Source organism: Eschrichtius robustus, chromosome 4 (assembly GCF_028021215.1).
Source record: "Eschrichtius robustus isolate mEscRob2 chromosome 4, mEscRob2.pri, whole genome shotgun sequence".
Taxonomy (NCBI): Eukaryota; Metazoa; Chordata; class Mammalia; order Artiodactyla; family Eschrichtiidae; genus Eschrichtius; species Eschrichtius robustus.
Window position 1 is genome coordinate 58,975,513 of NC_090827.1, and position 21,684 is coordinate 58,997,196.

The 21,684-nt window shown below is 38.4% G+C and overlaps 1 pseudogene; it reads left to right on the forward strand.

Moving 5' to 3' along the window:
- The first annotated feature begins 531 nt into the window (after positions 1-531).
- On the forward strand, positions 532-995 carry LOC137763681 (peptidyl-prolyl cis-trans isomerase A pseudogene; annotated as a pseudogene).
- Positions 996-21,684: the final 20,689 nt, after the last annotated feature.

Genomic DNA, 21,684 nt, shown 5'->3' on the forward strand with positions numbered 1-21,684 from the left:
GGGGTGAATAAATAGCAATTGTACAGATAGCAGTAAAATATAAATCAAAGTACTTCCTGATTGAATATGAAAGTAATGGTACAGACAGTAAGTGGTCTTAGAGGCTCTGAGAAAAGAAAGATCCATGTGTATTGTAGCATTCTTGAAGACTTCATTGTGGTCTGGAGCCAGACCTTAACTCAAAAAGAGAATTTGATCTGACAACAGGAAAAAAGATATAGGTGCAAAAGTCAAGGCAAAAAAACCTGCAATGAACATAGTGTGTGTATGGTGCATTAGTGAACTCACTCTCAGTATAATGTAGAGAGAAACAAAGGCTGATATTGGATTGGAAGGGTGGGGGCAATTTGCAGAGCATTTTGGAAGTCATGTTGAGGGATTTGGATAGCATGGAAAAAAAGACGAAGAGCGTGACTTCCGGTTTCATGTGGAGTTTGCATTCCAGAAAACCACCAGTAGCTGGGTAATCTGGGAGTTTCTTAAATGTTCTAAAATTCTTCTGGCCTTGAAGACACCACCACCCCAGAGCTGATGGCCATGGATGGTGGGCCCTCGGGCCACATATCCTATGAGCTGTTTGCAGACAAATTTCCAAAGACAGCAGAAAATTTTGTGCTCTGAGCACCGGGGAGAAAGGATTTGGTTGTAAAGCTTCCCGTTTTCACAGAATTATTCCGGGATTTATGTGCCAGGGTGATGACTTCACACGCCATAATGGCACTGGTGGCAAGTCCATCTCTGGGGAGAAATTTGATGAGAGTTTCATCCTGAGTCATACCAGTCCTGGCACCTTGTCCATGGCAAGTGCTGGATCCAACACAAACGATTACCAGGTTTTCATCTGCACTGCCAAGACTGAGCAGTTGGATGGCAAGCATGCGGTCTTTGGCAAGGTGAGAGAGGACATGAATATTTGGGGAGTCATAGAGTACTTGCGGCCCAGGAATGGCAAGACCAGCAAGAATATCACCGTTGCGGACTGTGGACAAATCTAATAAATTTGACTTGTAGGAAAAAAAATCTTCCAATTGTACAATTGAATATTTACAAGACTCTTCTGAGGATTAAAATAATTAATCCATGTAAAAAAGAACTTAGTGTAGCAGTCAGCACAGAGCAACTACTCAGTATATATTTGTGGTTAATGTCGTAATTATTGAATATTATTAATGGGAGCCACATTCTAGAACCACATGATATTAGCAATATTCTAGAAATCTTAATCCTTCTGTAGGAATGGGGGAACCTGGAACTTGACAGGTTAGGTGACTACTGAAATAATCTTGGCCTATAGTTAAAAAAATTTTTTTGATTACAACAATGAGAATGGAAATAAGTAACTCTGAGAAATGAGTTTAAGGAAAAAAATTATAGAATTCACAAAGTAATTGCAGTTGAGGGGCACAGAAAATGGAGGCATTAAAAAATAACTTCAGTGTTTTAAACTCTTGAGCTCAAGAAATGTAGATTCCATTGGAAAAAATACAGACAGTGGGAGAAAATCTAATTGAGGGGAATGAAATGATACTGGATTTGAGGAGGAGGAGATAATTGGAAATCCATGGAAAATATCTAATCTGATTGAAGAGATAAAGGATTGGAGTTTAGTTAAATGACTAAGACAGCAAGTATACATTTAAAATATTATCCGAATAAAACTAATTAAAATAGTAAAAATAGATAAACTTTCCTCTTTAAAAAAATTATGTCATGGGGCAAAACCAAGGTTTGACACATTGGGAACATCCAGAGTTAAATTATGGAAGAAAGTAGAAGAGCCAATGAAGGAAAAATGTTCTCAGAGGCAAGAGGAAGACAGGGTAGAGCCCTGCTATGAGCAAGATATGCTATGTACTCTGAAAGGCAAAATTAGGCACGAGAGCAGGCCATTATATAGACTTTTAGTAACGTGATGATGAATGGCCATGTGAGGAATGCAAAGAAAGCTAATACAAGAAGACCTTCTCAGCAAAAAATAAAGAATGAGGCAAGGTCATTTGCTGAGAATGATGGAAGAAGATGGAGTTGAGTGCTTAGTTGGGACCTTGGAAGAAAAGATATGAAATTCTTGAATTGGGCAATCTGAGGAGAGTTTATAGAGTTGTGAGCAAGGATTAGGAAGAAAAAGGGATGGTGCGTTACTCCAGGGCTAGCAGTTGGGAAAACTATTACCATCCCTGGGCCTGGAGAAGAGAGAGGAGGGGGCAGTTACTGGGACCCAGAGAAAGCTGTTTGGAGAGGACCACTTGGCAGGAGCTGTGGCCTTTAGGTAAAGGGACATAGCCAACCTGCAGGAACTGGTAAGGGGGGAGCTGGGGGAATAAGTGGCCTGACCTCACTCTCCTCTTGCCCTCTAGATTTCAGGTAAAGCCATTAGCTGAACCAAGCTGGAAGCTAGAGGGCCAGGGGGCCGGATTGTTACAATCTCATGGATAAGCTTCCTACTGCACAGAGCAGGATAGATACCGTGGGAAGTGGATCCAGCATGACTGCTTACCAAACGTAAACTCGATCGCTAGTGGGAAGCAACCGCATAGCACAGCGAGATCAGCTCTGTGCTTTGTGACCACCTAGAGGGGTGGGATAGGGAGGGTGGGAGGGAGGGACATGCAAGAGGGAAGAGATATGGGAACATATGTATATGTATAACTGATTCACTTTGTTCTAAAGCAGAAACTGACACACCATTGCAAAGCAATTATACTCCAATAAAGATGTTAAAAAAAAAAAAAAAAAGAGTGGGGAAGATTTGGCAGTGCCACTGTCGGAACAGGGACGGGGAGCCAGGGGATGAAAAAGAACTGCCAAGCTTCTCTAGAAGATCTGGTTGATGCTGGTCAGTACTTTAAAATAAAGGTACTTACAGAAGAAATTAACAGAACATTGTAAATCAACTATACTTCAAAAAAATATTTTTTTTAAATTTTAAAATAAAATAAAGGTACTTTTATCTTATAACAAGGATCCTATGTAGTCATTGTAGAAAATTTCAGAAATGTTAAATTCAAAAAAGAAAATAAAAACTACCCCAAATCCTACTCTCTAATGGTAATCACTTCTAAAATTTTTGAAGATACTCCCATTCTTTTTTATATGCACACAAAAAAAATTTTTTTTAAAAACAAAATGAGATTACATTTTGTTTTTACATTACGTTCAGGGGTGTACACCCTGAAATCATCTAAAGTTCTTTGGAAATAATAAGCAACAGAAACCAAATCAGATCAACTTAAGTATTAATTAATTAATTAAATATTTATTGACTGCCTACAATGTATAAGGAATTTCATAGCGGTTAACAAAACAGATTAAGTCTGTGATTTCATGGAATTTACACTCTAGTGGAGAGAGACAGACTATAAGCAAATAAACAAACCATGCATAATATTTTAGGGGGTCATAAATGCTGTAAAAAAATTAAGCTGGTAAAGGGATAGAAGCTAATACAGTTGTCCCGGTGAGAAACAGCCGCTTGGACTAGGAAGGTAATAAGGGAAGTAGAGAGTGAGAGTTGGCTTCTGGATGTATTTCAAGGCAGAGCTGACAGATTTGCTGATGAGGGCACACAGGGATTCTGATTGCCCCTTCGGATCCACCCTCTACTCCTTCCCGGGGACTGGAAATCTGACCTCCGCAGACCACACATCTGGAATCTCCTGTCCTCCTTTGGTTGGGTTCAGACAGTGAAATGAACTGAAAGGAAATTGGAGAGCAGGAGGAGAACAAGACAGAAATATTTATTCTCCTGGCGCCTGCCCTGCCAGGCTACAGTTTGGCAGCCATCTTCTATGACCACAGCTCTTGCCGGTTCTGGTAAACCCTTCTCACCCCTGCCTCCTTCCAGCCTTGGGCAGTCATGGCTTCCCACTGTGACTCCCCCTTGGGTGCGTCACCATTGCTTATTACTTTCCCTTAACCTGACCGCACATTTGTAAATAATCCATTGAATTTTTCTCAGATACCGCTTTTAGTGTGCTATCCGTATCCTGCCGGGACACTGAGTGACACAGGATGTGGAAAAAAAAAAAAAAAAAAGAGTCAACGATGACTCCAAAGTTTCTGGTCTGAGCAACTGGAAGAATAGGGCTGCTATTTACTGAATTGGGGGAAAAAATCAATAGTGTAAAATGAATTCATTAGAAGGATATGGGGTACTTCACAGAATGGAATAAAAGGCAGAAATGTAAAGCAGCAAGTTGAAGTTCCTGGCCTGCTGAGAGCTCAGGATGGAAGTTGGCAATGATTGGTTAGAGCTCCTAAAGGGAAAATGGGCTCAAAGCCCTCCATTGAAGGGAAGGGGCCAGAGGTCAGCTCTTACTGCTTGAAGGTGGAAATAAAACTATTGTTGACTGCTTGCCTGGGCTACATTTAGCATGCTTGAGGCCTCGAGGAAACCAGAGACTGCTAAACATCCTTCAATGCACAAGACAACTCTTTCACAAAGAACTACTCGGCCCAAAACATCAATAGTGCTGAAGCTGAGAAACCCTTCTCTGTATGAAGGCTGCCTCGTGCTTCAGTTTCTATGTCTTAGAAGACAAATCAGATTACTCTAGATCCGGGGCCTCAAACTCTATTGGAAACCAATTTTAAAAGCGACAGTGGCAAATATATGGGTACTGTCCAAATAGGCTTTGCAAGCAGAGGCACTACCTTTGGAAATTTTTGTTTGAAAGTCTAGAGTGGAACTTGACAACGCTATGGCAAAGTGCAGCTGTGCAAACGGACACAACCCCACTCAGTGTAGTGCAGGCTTATTCATGGTTTAAATAGAGCACTCTGTATGTGCTCAAGTTTGCAACTGAAATTAATAAGGTTGTAAATCACGTTACAGCTTTAAAACTCATGCAGGAACCTTTCCAGGCAGCTGAGAGCTATGGTATTGTCTAATGACAGGTTCTGAAGCAGGCCTGCAACAGGGCTGCATTCATCAGGCACAATATGCTTTTTGTGTTCCAAGGATTCTCCTGGGACTCCCTGACTTACCTGGAGTAGGTAGACAGTTTCACTGGAGAAAGCAGCCTAGGCTCCGAACTCGCTTTTGTCCTTAGCACAAAGGCAGGACTGAGAAGCTGGGTCTGGCCCAGGGCCAGGGAGGCACGGAGAGCAGATTAAGAAGGTGAACTTTGCAAATGACCCGCAGAGCCTCAGGGCTTGGGTGGCTCAGTTGTCTCCTAATGTTCCGGCAGAGAGAAACGTTTTTTATAAAGTAAGAATGATTTTTTTCCTTTTTTTCCATTTGGAGGTAGAAAGTTTTCTGTCTAAAATAAATAAGAAAGCTCCCGTTCTAGAGAACTCTGTATCCTTGGCTGACCTATGCCCCACCACCCTCTTAGAATCTGTTTTCTGATTCCCAACTGATAGCTCTGCCCTTTATTTTCAAGGGCCAGGAAGGAACCAGTCTTTGGGGTAGAAATTATGCAGCTATGTCCCAAGAGTTTGAGCTCTAATTATCAGAAAAGTGTGATAATTCTATAGTTTTCCCCATCTCATTTTGCTACCTCTGAAAGTCCCCTAAATTTACTTAACAGTATTGTATCTCCCTGAAGCTATAAAGTCAGGCTATTTTTTTTTTCCTGAACACGAGAATGTTTTAATTGTAAATATGAATTCTACAGAGATTGTGCTTGAGTACTACAGTTTAGGCGGTCAAATTAGTTCTGCAATTTAATTCAGTAAATTCCATTAACTGATATTTTTCTATCAGTTATAATATAATAATAAATATGTAGGTGATCTCTTCAGATATATATGTTTTGAACTTTATGCATATTAAAAATCAGTTAATGTGATAAGACCATTAATTCACTCACAAAAGTGTTCTTAACTCATGAGATTAACCGAAGTTTATTTACACTATTAGTAAATTGCTCTGTGTGTGTGTATGCATTATACAGGTACATAACCACTTTGTGAAACACTTATTTCATAAAATACAATCATCATAGTAATATTTGGAGTAATTTTTTTTAATTAGTCTCATTTTTTATAAGTTACATTTAGTATTCATATGTTTACTTCTTACTTTGATATGGAAAAATGACATCCTTGGGGCATTTTCTCCTCCAAATAATGTAAATATCCTATGAAATATTATGATATTCATTATTATCTTTTTCAGCTTTTGATTTTCCTTCTCTTCATTGGCTTATTCTTTCTGGTTATAAAACAGCTAAATAAAAATATAAGCTTAGGATGAATTCCCATCAAACCTTGTATACAAAATTTGTATTCTTTCTTTCATACAGCAATAATAATTGAAATTCCTAGTAAATGCACACACAAAAATATATCATTAAAATCTTATTTAATTCACTACAGTAGTCATTTCATTCATCTCAAAATATGGTCTTCAGACTACCTGAGGATGCAGGTGCTAACATGCATCCTCACCTCAGAAATTTTGAGGATCTCACCTCAGAAATTCTGATTTAGTAAGTCAGGAGTGGACCCAGGAACCTGTTTTCTGTTTTTTGTCTCTCAGTGTAGCAAGTGAGTCGCACTCTCCATCTTTTTTAACATGTGTGGGGTTTTTTCTAGCTTAATTGAGGTATAACTGACAAATAAAATTGTAATATATTAAAAGTGCACAACTTGATTTGATATATGTGTACATTGTGAAAAGATTCCTACACTCAAGTTAATTAACACATCCATCACCTCACATATTTACCTTTTTTCTGGGGGCGGAGGAGAGGTGAAAACATTTAAGTTCTACTACCTTGGCAAATTTTAATTACACAATACAGTATTATCAACCATAGTGACCATGTTATACATTAGATCCTCAAGCCTTATTCATCTTATAACTGAAAGTTTGTACCCTTTTACCAAACTCTCCCCAATTCCCCCATACTGCAGCCCCTGGCGACCACCATTCTACTCTCTGTTTCTATGGGTTCGAATTTTGTTTTAGATTCCACAAATAAGTGATACTATGCAGTATTTGTCTTTATCTGATTTATACCACTTAGCATAATTTCCTCCAGGTTCATCCATGTTGTCACAAAAGGCAGGATTTCCTTCTTTTTTAAAGGCTGAATAGTATTCCATTGCGTGTGTGTGTGTGTGTGTGTGTGTGTGTGTGTGTCACATTTTCCTTATCCACCATCTCTTGATGGACACTTAGGTTGTTTCCATACCTTGGCTATTGTGAATATTGCTGTAATGAACATGGGAGTACACATATCTCTTCAGGATAACGATTATATTTCCTTTGCATATATACCCAGAAGTAGGATTGCTGGATATGGAAGTTCTATTTTTAATTTCTTGAGGAACCTCCATTTTTGCTTTCTATAGTGGCTGTACCAATCTACATTCCCACCAACAGTGTACAAGTGTTCCCTTTTCTCCACATCCTCACCAGCATTTGTTATCTCGTCTTTTTGATAATAGATATCCTAACAGGTGTGAGGTGATATCTCATTGTGGTTTTGATTTGCATTTCCCAGATGATTAGTGATGCTGAACATCTTTTCATGCACCTGTGGGTCATTTGTAGCTCTTCTTTGGAAAAATGTCTATTTGGGTCCTTTGCCCTTTTTTTAATTGGGCTATTTGGGGGTTTTATGCCATTGAGTTGAGTTCTTTGTATATTTTGGATATTAATCCCTTATGGATATGTGTTTTGCAAATATTTTCTTCCATTCTGTAGGTTGCCTTTTCATCTTGCTGGTGGTTTCTTTTGCTGTGCAGAAACTTTTTAGTTTGATGTAGTCCCACTTGTTAATTTTTGCTTTTTTTGCCTTTGCTTTTGGTGTCAAATTCAAAAAATCATTGCCAAGACCAATGTCAAGGAGTTTTCCCCCTATGTTTTCTTCTAAAAGTTTTACAGTTTCAGGTCTTACATTCAAGTTTTTAATCCATTTTGAGTTGTTGTTGTTGTTGTTGTTTTTAATAGTAATCTTTTATTTATTTATATATTTATTTTTGGCTGTGTTGGGTCTTCGTTTCTGTGCGAGGGCTTTCTCTAGTTGCGGCGAGCGGGGGCCACTCCTCATCGCGGTGCACGACCCTCTTCACTATCGCGGCCTCTCTTGTTGCGGAGCACAGGCTCCAGATACGCAGGCTCAGTAGTTGTGGCTCACGGGCCCAGTTGCTCCACGGTCTGTGGGATCCTCCCAGACCAGGGCTCGAACGCGCGTCCCCTGCATTAGCAGACAGATTCTCAACCACTGCGCCATCAGGGAAGCCCTTGAGTTGGTTTTTGTGTGTGGTTTAAGATAGGGGTCCAGTTTCACTCTTTTGCATGTGGCTATCCAGTTTTCCCAACACCATTTATTAAAGAAATATTCTTTTCCCGTTGTAAATTCTTGGTGCCTTTGTCAAAAATTAATTAACCAGGGACTTCCTTGCTGGCGCAGTGGTTAGGAATCCACCTGCCAGTGCAAGTGACACGGGTTTGAGCCCTGGTCCAGGAAGATCCCACATGCCACAGAGCAACTAAGCCCGTGAGCCACAACTACTGAGCCTGCACGCCACAACTACTGAAGCCCACGCGCCTAGGGCCCATGCTCCACAACAAGAGAAGCCACCACAATGAGAAGCCCATGCACCACAATGAAGAGCAGCCCCTGCTTGCCACAACTAGAGAAAGCCCACACACAGCAATGAAAACCCAATGCAGCCAAAAATAAATAAAATTTTTTAAAAAATTAATTAACCAAATATGCATGGGTTTATTTATGGGCTTTCCATTCTGTTCCATTGATCTACATGTCTGTCTTTACGCCAATACCATACTGTTTTAATTACTATAGCTTTGTAATGTAGTTTGAAATCAGAACAGGTGAGGCCTCCAAGCTTTGTCCTTTTTTCTCAAAATTGCTTTGGCTATTTGGGGTCTTTTGTGGTTCCATACAAATTTTAGTACTCTTTATTCTATTTCTGTGAAAAATGCCATTGGAATTTCGATAGGGATTGCATTGAATTTGTAGATCACTTTGAGTAGTATGGACATTTAAACAATATTAATTATTTCAATCCATGAACACAAAATATCTTTCCATTTCTTTGTGTCTTCTTCAATTTTTTTCATCAATGTTTTACAGTTTTCAGTGTATAGCTCTTTCACTCCTTGGTTAAATTTATTCCTAAATATCTTGTTCTTTTTGATGCTATCATAAATGGGATTGTTAATTTCTCTTTCTAAGAGTTCATTTTTAGTATATAGAAATGCAACTGACTTTTGTATATTGATTTTGTATCTTGCAACTTTACTGAATTTATTTATCAGTTCCAACAGGGTTTTTTGGTGGAGTCTTTAGGGTTTTCTATATGTAATATTATGTCATCTGCAAACAGAGACCATCTTACTTCTTCCTTTCTGATTTGGATGCCTTTTATTTCTTTTGCTTACCAAATTGCTCTGTCTAGGATTTCCAGTACTATGTTGAATAAAAATAGTGAGAATGGGCATCTTTGTCTAGAAATCTGTATTTTAATAAAATTACCATATTTTATGCCCAATGAAATTTAAGAACCATTTATTTAAAAGATACCTGTTGTGGGGTTTTTTTTGTCATTTGAAATAGAGGATCAATTTCATACTTAATTTTGCCTTGATAATTTTATATTTTTTCTTCAAAAAAAGTCTCTAAAACTGTATAAACTTCAAGCCCCACAGAAACCTCAATCTATTCCTGCTGTAGATAAATCTGTAATATATACTTCTGTGTTTCTAAATGGTACCCATATATAATTTAAAGGAACATGGTGGAAAACATGGAAGATTTCAAAAGGAGATATGAAGAAGCAATATCCAAAATAAGAAATAATCCAGGGATTTAAGTGCTCCACATTTCCAGAAGTTGATACCAATTTATAAGAGTCTACAGCTGCCAATTCTTGAACATGAGTGCATGAAGGCAACAGGCAGCAAGTTATCTGGTCAGGGGAGCAGCTGACCTATAGTACCCTTTGAGGGATCACCCCCTGGTACCAGTTGTGGTACAGTATTTGGTCAGATGATATTTCACAACTAACCAGATGTTTAACTCTCACATCATCGCAGGACTGACTCTGTTCGGCCCAAATTTGGACTTGGGTTAAAAATATAAAAAAGATTATGTCTTTCTAGGTATATTGGTCATCTTTCCACTCACAATCCATTCTTAGACAATCTGCCTTCTTTGCTTTGGTCATGATTGTTTCAGGTGACTCCACTTTCTTAGCCACAACCAGGAAAGCAGGAGTAAACACCTGATTCAGGCTGAGTCAGTTAGATGTTCTCATTTCAGAAGTTGAGCCAAAATACAGAGATTGAAGCTGTTCGTATTGTGCAGAGGAGTTCTCAGCAGTGGGAACAACGGTGCAGACATGAGGCTGTGACAAATCAAAGCCTCAGGTGAGAACTGTGGGGAAGTGAACCTCAAAAAGCTTTGGAGACATCAGAAATGGATGGGATAGAGGAGGAGGAGCAAGTGGACACACACAGAGAAGCAGAGATGAGAGATCATCTGATCCCAGGAAGAGTAGCCGTTGGGTGACTTTCTACTTCCCAATAAATATCCTTTCCACCTATACTCATAATGCTGAGTTGAGGGAATTTCTGTTCCCTTCAGCAGAGATCCCTAATGGAGACATGGTGTACTCATCAGCCGCAGTTTTTAGAGTAGTTAAGGAAGGAAGTGCACATCCTGTGGAACGCGCTAAAGACTTCAGGCTTCCTGTGGGATGCAAATAGAGTGTTGAAGCTCAGCCTGGTGGGCATCAAAGAAGCAGAAGGTTGAGGGTCAACAGGGCATGCAGCTAGGATGATGAGGACCCCGAACCGGAAGACTCTATACCTACAAAAAGGAAAGTGAAGGGCATTCAAATGTATGGAGATTTTAGCTACATTAGCAAAGGGGCACATTCAGCTTCATAGTCTTACTTGCATTGGTTATATCTTTAATATGTTATAGAGTTAATGTACATTCAAAGTATGGTGACTAAAGAGTGATAATCTGGCTCTTTGTGGCAGTACAGAGGTTACACTTTTTGCAGGGAAGTCAGCATAGGTATGACCATGGCACAGTGGATTGAGATCAGATCAAAAAATTTTTCTTTACTTTTTACTTACTACCTCCGCCCCCCTGCCCCTGCTCCAAATACTAGTAAGAATATCAAGGGAACTAAGATGGAAGTTATGCATCAGCCAAAACACCAAATGCTAGCCGTTGCTTTTTAAAAACAATATTTTAAGAGATCTAGAGCATATGAGTGTGGGGCAGAGTTTGCTAATTGTCTTCTCAATACCCTTTATCTCCCATACTACTAATAATACTTTAACCTGGATCCAAATATAGCTAAAGACTGCATAGGAAATAGAATGTAAGCAGAAGTGTTGTATGCAACTTCGGGGTTAGGTGCTTCCTTCCCTCCTTTCCCTCCAAACGGGCTGGCATCAGGAGGGGTGGTGAGCTAGCTATTCTCAGACACAAAAATGAAGCCAACTCCCTACGGATGGGAAAGCAACAAGATAGACAAGGCTCTATACTATAGGGCCACCACTTTGGTGACTGTATTTTTGAGTCTGTTGTTTCAACAGCCTAGCCAGTATCCTAAATAAGGTCATCATTATGCAGACCTTTCAGGTGATTCTCTCCACATATATTGGAACCTGACACAAATCTAGGAGAAGAGCACAGCATATTTGTAGAGAGGTGATAGACATCCCACTGCACAGTGAACCTATGCAGGGCAATAAACAAGGGCAGTAAACAGAGGTCTGGGCAGTGAGACAGATCCACTAAGCTCTCAGCAGGATCTTAGAATAAAAGAGTGTTTAAGAATACTTAGGAAAATGGGAACTCTAAGTATTTCCTAAGAATATTTGTGAAAAGTGTGATGAGATATACAACTGTAAGTTCAATATGACTAAATAAGGAGAATAAGGAAATGAGAATAAAAGCACAAAATAGCTGACAAGAGACAGAGTTTCCTGATGATGATAGTGTTTTGATTTTTCCTTAGGGGAAGAAATAATTTGGGAATCTCCAAAACTCTGCAATCTAGTAAAGCCTAAAGGCCAAGGTTCTAGTTATTAGAAAAGCAATAGGAAGTATTTGTTTTACTTATGTCAGAAAAATTTCACACCAGACCGCTGAAAAATGGTAGACTAGCCTGTGAGTTTTGGGGCATTTGCTTTCTTTCATCTGGTCTACTCCAAGCCTGAAGAATAGTAAGTACAAGCCTAATCCAATGTAGGACCAGATCAAAAATGTCCTCCAAATTAAGAGCTCTGTGACTTCCTGGATGATTTCATTCCAGACGTATACAGAAACTTCTAATTTTGTTGCACAAAATATTTGTATAGTTGTTCCCAATTTTCCCATAAAATTACCATTACTGCATATTTCCCAAAAGGCATACTCGTTTTTGTAATATTTTCTCCTGGTTTTGTGGTCAGCTTGATATTTCAATTCATTCCGAGGCCTTGTAGACAGCTGATGCTCAGTAAACACTTGGCTCTTTGTTTATTGAGTCAGATAGAGTCTCACATAACTCCAGCTTTTACTAGTAACCGTGGCTGGCAAAACCAACTGACGCCAGCATCGGTCTGTACCATACAATGTACCATGTCGTGTTTAAATGTGCCTTTGAAAATTGATTGCACTCTGAGTCTCAAAGAATTTGAAAGTTACTTAAAATTCACTTTTTAAAATGCCTACTCGTGGAAGAAGAAACAGAGACTCTACTGAAAAGACATAATTTCATTGACTTACCAGCAAATACAACCTGGAAAGATGTTGCTCTGGCCAAGATACTTCATCCCAGGAAATAATTCTTCCCAGGAGCTTCTCTGAGGGTCTTATTTAGAAAAGAGGCTTGACAAAAGAAGCTATGGAATGATAGTAAATAACAGTTTATAAGAACCCAGTTAACTCTGAAGAACTGAGTTGTTCCATCTAACTAAATTCAAATATGTTGTATTTACAAAATTATACACAAAAATGTTTCTGATAAGAAAAAGAAAAACTTAGAAAATTGAATAATAAAGACTGATTTCAAATTTAATTTTAAAATTAAAAAGTCAATTAGAATTATGAAAGTGAAAAAAAATGTAATCTTCAGATACAATGCTTTTTCTTCATCTTTGTCTTAACTAACCATAATATTAAATGAAAAGTCATAGTACTATTTATATTAATAAGTCTATGAATGAATAATTATGTTTATTGTAAATAGAATTTTATGTTTCTACTTCTTTGTCGACAGAAAGTGAATTTTTCTCTTAAAAAGTAAAAGTTACATTTAACATGGGGGCTGTCTTTACTTACGTACATTAGAAAGTAGGGCCACCAGAGGCTCTACCGGGCCTTCAGATAGAGAGAATACTTTGGAACCCAAGAGTGGTCTCCACAGGAAGGGAGCAGAGGAGGGACAGAGGCTGCCCCCTCATTTCTTTGGGGTGACCCAGAGTGGGTAGGGAACTCACCTGAATAGCTACAAGTTAAAGTGTCAAGACATTTTAGGGGTTGATGAAGTAATGTCACATTTAATATTACCGGATTCAGTATCCACAGAAGTTGACGAGAGCCCTAGAACTAAGAACCATAAGGAAATGTGTCAACATAGTGAGCTCTATAAAAATAGAAAGCAAGACCACCCTACTTACAAACTCATTGAAAGGACTGTAGCACCAGCAGAGAGAGGGCCCCTTCTTCACTTCACTCCCCCTTTACCTATAACAACATAGATGTTGATCGCAAGGGACCTAATCCAACATCAATCAGCCACTGGGAAGGGATGATTTTAAGTACAAACTGTGAGGCAGTGACCCCCATGTGTCATGCCGAAGTCAGTAGACACCTGAAGAGCCAGCAGGGCAGCTGTGCCAAAGCAACCAGGCAGAGACAAAAAGATGGGATTCTTTTAAAGACTGGCAAAGAGATCAAGTTAACTCTTCTAGGACCTGCCAAGGGAAAAGAAGAACTTGGAGTGCTGGGAGAATTGGAGTGCCTGCAATTACACAGGGGGAGCTCAGAGCCAGCAATATTGTCATGACACTTACCCCTTCGGTTACCCCCTCAAGCTGCTGTGGAAGCTGGGGATATGTACTGATTACAGCACACTTCACTTAATTTTTTGTTTGTTTTTGGTTTTTGGTTTTTTACTGAACTTTTTAATGTAAAATTGTTGACTCAATACAAAAAAGGCCCTCTACTCAAAAGAATCTTTTGAAAACCTTTCCTATTGTTGGTTTTTACTCTAATCTAACTCCTAACATTAGGGATAATTTTAGTATTTAGTATGATAAAGGATCCTGGCATTGTTAGCATAGGAAATTGCATTTTGTCTTGCTTCCTTTGTTTAGTGTATATCAAACTTATAAAAATCAACATACGCTCTCTGACACTATCATTTTATAAATTCAATTTGAATTTAGTGACGAATGAGAACTTAGTGAATAACTCCTTGGCTTTTGAACAGTTTTAAAAACTAAAGCAGTAATATATTTTAAAGGCAAAGAGCAAGATACTTATACATACAAGATATATGTATAAATATAAAAGCAATACTATTAGTAACATTGATAGCCTTGTTTTTTTATATGGACAAGATTCAGTTTCTATGACCTTAACTGTAACTTTCTACAGTAAGGAATATGGTACATATATTATAATGTATGCAGGAGTAGCTGTCAAAGGAAGTCTGTTCTATATTCAACAATTTTCTGGTTGAAAAAAAAACTGACTTGGCATTCAAATTAATCTTTTAATATTCATTACCTATTTATATGTAGATTGTAAATTCCTGATAGTGGTCAGGAGCCCAAGTTTCAATGGACCTGTAAAAACTGATCAGTGGGCCTCTCTGAGAGGTCTGAAGGAGGAGATCTGTTATTGTGGGAGGCAGGGAAGGTTCACAGAAAACTGCAGTTTCTTCAGCATAAAGTTTGATTTCTCTCACCATATTTCTCCAGCATTATCTTTCCTCCTTACCCAACATTATCCTTAAGCATTCAGAAGACATTTTGGATTCAGGAATGGAAATTATCTTATACTTTAGAGTAGTGGATTTCGGGTATGTATTTTTTCACTTTAAAATGCAAGTGGTTATAAGTATAAATACGATTTAAGTCAAAATTAGCAGATCATTTTCTAAGATTTATGTCAAAATTAGCTGGGTTGATCCAAAGAGTATTTCATATGGTCAGATCTTTGGGTCTTAGTTTCCACTATCACACAGTTCAAATGAGCAACATATTAAGAATAGCTTTCTGAAATACGTAAAGGAACACAATTAAAAGGAGACTTTTCCTTTGGAATGGATTACTTAGAGAATTTATAAGTATACCTCCACTGGCAATCTTACAAGGTAAAATAAGAAAACTATTTTTCCAAGATGGTTTAGGTATAATTTTATTAAAGATAGAAAGATAAATAAACTATCAAAACCTCCACTATATCATTGACATAATATTTGTGTTGATATGTTAGAAAATAAAAGAAACTAATTTTGGTAAAACCTTTATTTGTTCTTTCATGCTATTAATGAAGTCCTTTTTTTCATAGCACTAAAGATGGAAATCACACTTGATTGAGCTTGTAGAATGATCAGTATAGCAACAGGAGATAGGGGAGAGAGAGAAAGGAACACAGAAGAGCACTGATGCATTAAATGTTCCTTTTTTAGGAAACTAGCTTCTCCTTTGAATGGTGTTGTCTTCTTCACTCAAACAAAATCTGCTCATCTGCTAGAATTCACCAAACCATCTAGTGGTGTTATCTACCCCTCCCCATGTTTTCAAGCTCACAAATTATATCATGCTGTTCTTAAGAAGGAAAGCTGAAAATGGGCTAAATCCATAGCCCAAACTTTAGCTCCCAAACTCTCTAACCTTGTTTTATGCTTTACCAGCAGGTCTCAACCCCTATTTATTCTGAAAGTCCAGTTCTGCTTTCCTGTCCAACTTGTTGTACCTTTTGCTCTACTGGTTTTCTAGATTTTGCTCCCTGTTCTCTCCTGGTAGGGTGTTTCCATAGATTTATACTCCACATCACTTTCAGGTGTCCTCACAACACTCTCCAGCCCACCCCTTATCTGTGTCATGTCCTCAGTGGGGACCCAGACTGGAGTGGGTCAAAAGAACAGGTTGGGACCAGTGCAATTTTGAATTCTGAGGCTCCACAAAAAAAGTTGAGTTTCCTGCTCTATGTTAGTTACAAAGAGAAATATCTCCAGCAGCAAGTTTGAAACAGCTTATCTTATTCACAGTCAGCAAAGAAATGATACTTGAACAATATTTATACCTTTGGAATCACCCAGTCCAGCTGATGTACAAACTGGGTTCTTTAGTTTGCACCCATATTTTTGTCTTCTTCCCTAATTTCACGTTTCATTCTCGTAGGAGGCATGACTAAAAGGAAACCTTGAAATAAAGCATCAAAGTGAATGAAAAAGTTAAGAGAAAAGCTCCAAATAGGGGAGAATAAATAATAGAGAAAAATATTTTTGAGATGAAAGTCATCATTTCAAAATATGTGAAAGGCTAATTACTAAAAATATATGGCCTGAAAAGGAAAGTATTGAAAGGAAAAAATATAATGTTAATAAAAACCATATTTGTCATTTGTCAAAACAGGACTGAAGATCAAGCATGATAGACAAATATTCCAAGATACATTTCCTAAAGGAATTACAATATTCTATTGGAACACCCCATCCAATATCACTTGTTCAAGGTCATGTCTCTCAGACAGAGCCACTCGTTAATTTTCATAAGTCCAACTAACTGCTTAGTATGACATTCAGGGCTGTTTGCAGTCTGGTCCCCAAGTTGTCACTATTGTAGAGGGTAGTATAATTTCATGTGTTAATTTCATGTATGATCTTGGCTGAGCCATGGTACCCAGATACCTGGTAAACAATTATTTTGGATGTTTCTTTTTTTTTTTTTTTAATTTATTTATTTATTTATTTATTTTTGGCTGCTTTGGGTCTTTGTTGCTGTGCGCGGGCTTTCTCTAGTTGCGGCGAGCGGGGGCTACTCTTTGTTGTGGTGCGTGGGCTTCTCATTGCGGTGGCTTCTCTTGTTGTGGAGCACAGGCTCTAGGTGCGTGGGCTTCAGTAGTTGTGGCACGCGGGCTCAGTAGTTGTGGCTCACGGGCTCTAGAGCGCAGGCTCAGTAGTTGTGGCGCACAGGCTTAGTTGCTCTGCAGCATGTGGGATCATCCCGGACCAGGGCTCGAACCCGTGTCCCCTGCATTGGCAGGCAGATTCTTATCCACTGCGCCACCAGGGAAGCCCTGGATGTTTCTGTGAAGGGTATTTTTGTGTTTTTTAGATGAGATTTAACATTTTAATTGGTGGACTTTGGATAAAGTTGATTACCCTCTGTAATGTGGGCGGGCCTTATCCATCCAGCTGAAGGTCTCAACATAACCAAGGCTGAGCAAGAAGGAATTCAGCCAGCAAACTGCATTTGAACTTGAACTGCAACCCTTCCATAAAGTTGCAGTATGCCAGCCTCTGCAGATTTTGGACTTACCAATCCTCTACAACCATGAGCCAATTTCTTAAAATAAATCTCTCTCTCTCAACATCTTTCTCCATATAGAGGTAGAGATGGAGACATAGATGCATCCTCTTGGTTCTGTTTCTCTGGAGAACCCTGCCCAGTACAGGTAGTAATAAGATCATGGATTCTATAATCAGAATTATATAGATTTAGGACCCAGCTCTGCCATTTACTAACTGTATAATATACATCGGGAAAGTTACCTCTCTAAGCCTCAGTTTCCTCATTTTAAAAATAGGAATAAAACAACCCCCTCAATTCTCTAGCCATGCAGATTACATGGCATGTAATCTAGTATCTCTATTCTTTTGCTTCTGCTGCTCCCTTGCTTGTCGTAAATTTGTTCCTGTCTACCTAGCAAAACCTTACTTTTCCTTCCACACCTGCAGTGGTTTTAAAAATGTGTTCATGGGACTTCCCTGGTGGCTCAGTGGTTAAGAATCTGTCTGCTAATGCAGGGGACACAGGTTCGAGCCCTGGTCCAGGAAGATCTCACATGCTGTGGAGCAACTAAGCCCGTGCACCACAACTACTGAGCCTGCACTCTAGAGTCTGTGAGCCACAACTACTGAGCCCGCATGCCACAACTACTGAAGCACACCTAGAGCCCGTGCTCCACAACAAGAGAAGCCACCGCAGTGAGAAGCCCACACACTGCAACGAAGAGTAGCCCCCGCTCTCTGCAACTAGAGAAAGCTCGCACGCAACGAAGACCCAACGTAGCCAAAGATAAAAATAATTTTAAAAAAAAAGATTAAAAAAATAAAAAATATGTTCACAAATTCTTTAATACTGTTCCCTTCAAGTTTAATTCCCTTCCCTTTCAGTACAGGTTGGACTTATTGACTTGCTTCAATAAATAGAATATAGCAGAAGTGATAGTAGAACATGTCACAGATTAAGCTATAAAATGACTGCAGCTTCCATCTTGGTCTCCTTCTCCCACTCTCTCTCATCACTTGTGATGGAGGAGCCAGTCACCTGGTCATGAGCAGCCCTATGGAGAGACCCAGTGGCTAGGAACTGAAGCCTCCTGCCTACAGCCACATGACTGAACTTGAAAGCAGATTCTCCAGTCCCGTCATGATTTCAGCTCTAGCCAACACCTTCATTGCAACCTCATGAGAGATCCTGAACTAGAACCACCCAGCTAAGGTACTCACAGTTCTTGAGCCTCAGAAACCGTGTGAGATACTAAATACTTATTGTTTTACACAGCTAAGTTTTGAGGTAATTTGTTCAACAGAAAATAATAAATGCCACATTCAAGTCTATAAAGCCTTTTCTGACCAACACAGAGACTTTCTCCTCTCTGTTTCTTACCTTGTGCAAGGCTGGGAGCTGATAGAGGGTGGGCCATTTTTAACTGTATTAAGTGAAAAAAAAAAGATTAAACTCAAGCCTGGCACATAAAGGGTTACAAGAGTTAAGCTAACAATTAGTGTTCCCTATGCGTCACACGTTGGTCCAAGCCTTTCATAAATATTATCCCATATAGTCCTCATAAAACCCTTGGAGATATACTATTATTATCCCCTGTTTTACAGTTGATGAAACTGAGGTCAAGTTATAGACAAGCTGGTTAACTTGCTCATGGTCACACAGCTAGTAAATGTTGAATTAAGAAATGAATGAATGGAAGTTTCTTACAAACAGGACCACTCGTAGAATGACTCTTAGAATCTCGTATGGTGCCTACCCCAGTATTCCAATGGGTCTCAAATATTTACTAAATCACTGTCTGGTAATAGAAGCAGCTTATGTATGTGAGAAAGAAGTCTTGGCAACCCTGATTGTGGATAATTTAAATCGATTCCCCAAACATAATTCTTTTCCTTCAGTGAGAAGAAATAAAGATTACAGTAAACATTTGTTGTGATGAGACTAAAAATACACTTTGGAAGATGTTTACCTGTCTCTCCACACCTCCCACATACACATAATGCTCGACAAGAAATATAATGTATTGGTAGTTTGATTATGTAATATATACAAAAGTATTTTTTCCCAAATTTACTAAATTTGGTAGTTCAGCATTCAAAACAGTTTGTGAGAGTAAAATGGTGTTATTTTAATTATGTATTTTTCCTCCCAAGAACAAGGAAAGAATGTTCCTTTTTGATTTACAAATTTCAAATAGTGGCCCCTATCTGACTCCGGGGGTCCTTTTAATAAGGCATGCAACCAATGATCCCTCCCAGTGAAGTCTTTCAAAATAAGCACCTAAATATGAGAAACATAAAGCCAGTTTCTATTCAGAGTTGGTCAAAATCTGGAAAGCAGCTTGTGGCTTCCTATTTTAGAATTTTTGACTTTTATTTGAGCACTTCTCCCCACTTAATAGGAAGTAGGAGGTATAAAATAAACAAGGACCTTCTGTATAGCACAGGGAACTATATTCAGTATCTTGTAATAACATATAATGGAAAATAACCTGAAAAAGAATATATATCTACATATAACTGAATCATTTTGCTGTGCACCTGAAACTAACCCAACATTGTGAATCAACTACACTTCAACAAAAAAACAGTAAGTAGGTGGTCTTTATATTATTTGGTGAATGTGGACTCCTTTTCTCTTAATGTCTGTTTGACAGGCTTACTCCTCTCACTTTCTGTCTCTGTAGAGATTAAAGAAAACAAGTATTTTGGGAGCTGTAAAAAGGATCCTTAAGTGTACATAAATGCTAAAGGTAAGTGATTATAATGACAATGAATCACTTCCTTTGTTCCTGTAGGCCTTAGTATTTCTCCTACAAGATAGTACCTTCATAGATTGTCTGCTGGGAACATTACCCTAAAATTTCATTTAAGACAAAGGAGACTAGAAATTTTTGTCATTAGAGATTAAATATAACCTTATCTTCTATGCTCATGAAAAGGTAAGCAGTCCATTTCTAATTACTTTTCTTTCTTTTTAAATTTATTTTATTTATTTATTTATTTATTTTTGGCTGTGTTGGGTCTTCGTCTCTGTGAGAGGGCTTTCTCTAGTTGCGGCAAGCGGGGGCCGCTTTTATTCGCCATGTGCGGGCCTCTCACTATCGCGGCTTCTCTTGTTGCGGAGCACAGGCTCCAGACGCTCAGGCTCAGTAGTTGTGGTTCACGGGCCTAGTTGCTCCGCGGCATGTGGGATCTTCCCAGACCAGGGCTCGAACCCGTGATCCCCTGCATTGGCAGGCAGATTCTCAACCACTGCGCCACCAGGGAAGCCCCTAATTACTTTTCTCAAAAGACTACAGATAGCAAACCACTTTGTTCATCAACTTGATTCCCTTCAGTTGTCTTAGACTCCTGGAGGGGTCTCACTTTACATTATATTGCATTTCAGAACAGAGCTTTTATTCTGAGAGCACAGTTTCTCAGCTTCCTCAGTCTGCGTTTGAAGCAGGACATGTTATATTTCAAGATTCAATATTCTAGTCATGAAATAAAAGAAGTGTAAGAAAATTTTAATAACCTGTTTTCAAGCAAAAATCAACTCTCTAGTAACACAAATATGAACTAGTCACTAAAAACTTTTTTTTGAATATTTGTTCTAAGATTAAAGGCAAGCCAAAAATAACCATAGGGTGAGTATTTTTGTTCGACGACTTCCATGCAAGCCAGTAATACCCACAGGGTGAGGCAGTAAAGGGTAGTGACTAAAAGCACATCAGGCTCTGGGGTGAGACAAACTGGGTTTGAATCCTGGCTCTGCCTCTCCAAGCTGTGTGACCAGTCTTGAGGATTTACTTTACCTCTTTTTGTTGTTGTTTATTTTTACTTTACCTCTTTATCTTCTGAAAAATGCGGATAACAAAAATACCTACAGTAGAGGAGTGCTGCAGGAATAAACAGAAGAGAATGCAATAGAAGTGCTTGGTGCAATGCCTGGTACACAGTGAGTAATCAATATATTTTAGTTATTATTATTCTCAAATACCACATAGAAAGGTGGTAGTTTTATTAATTAAATAATAAATATTATTTTATTAGTAGATAATTAATTACTATTTTTATTAATTAAATATTGTTAATATTAATTAAATAATAAATATTATTAATATTAATTAAATAATAAATATTATTAAATGTTAATTAATTTTTAAAATTTTAGTAAAATTTTTACTATTTTTGACAAAATATTCCTAAAAAATATTTTTTTAATGAAAAAATATGAATTCCTTACCA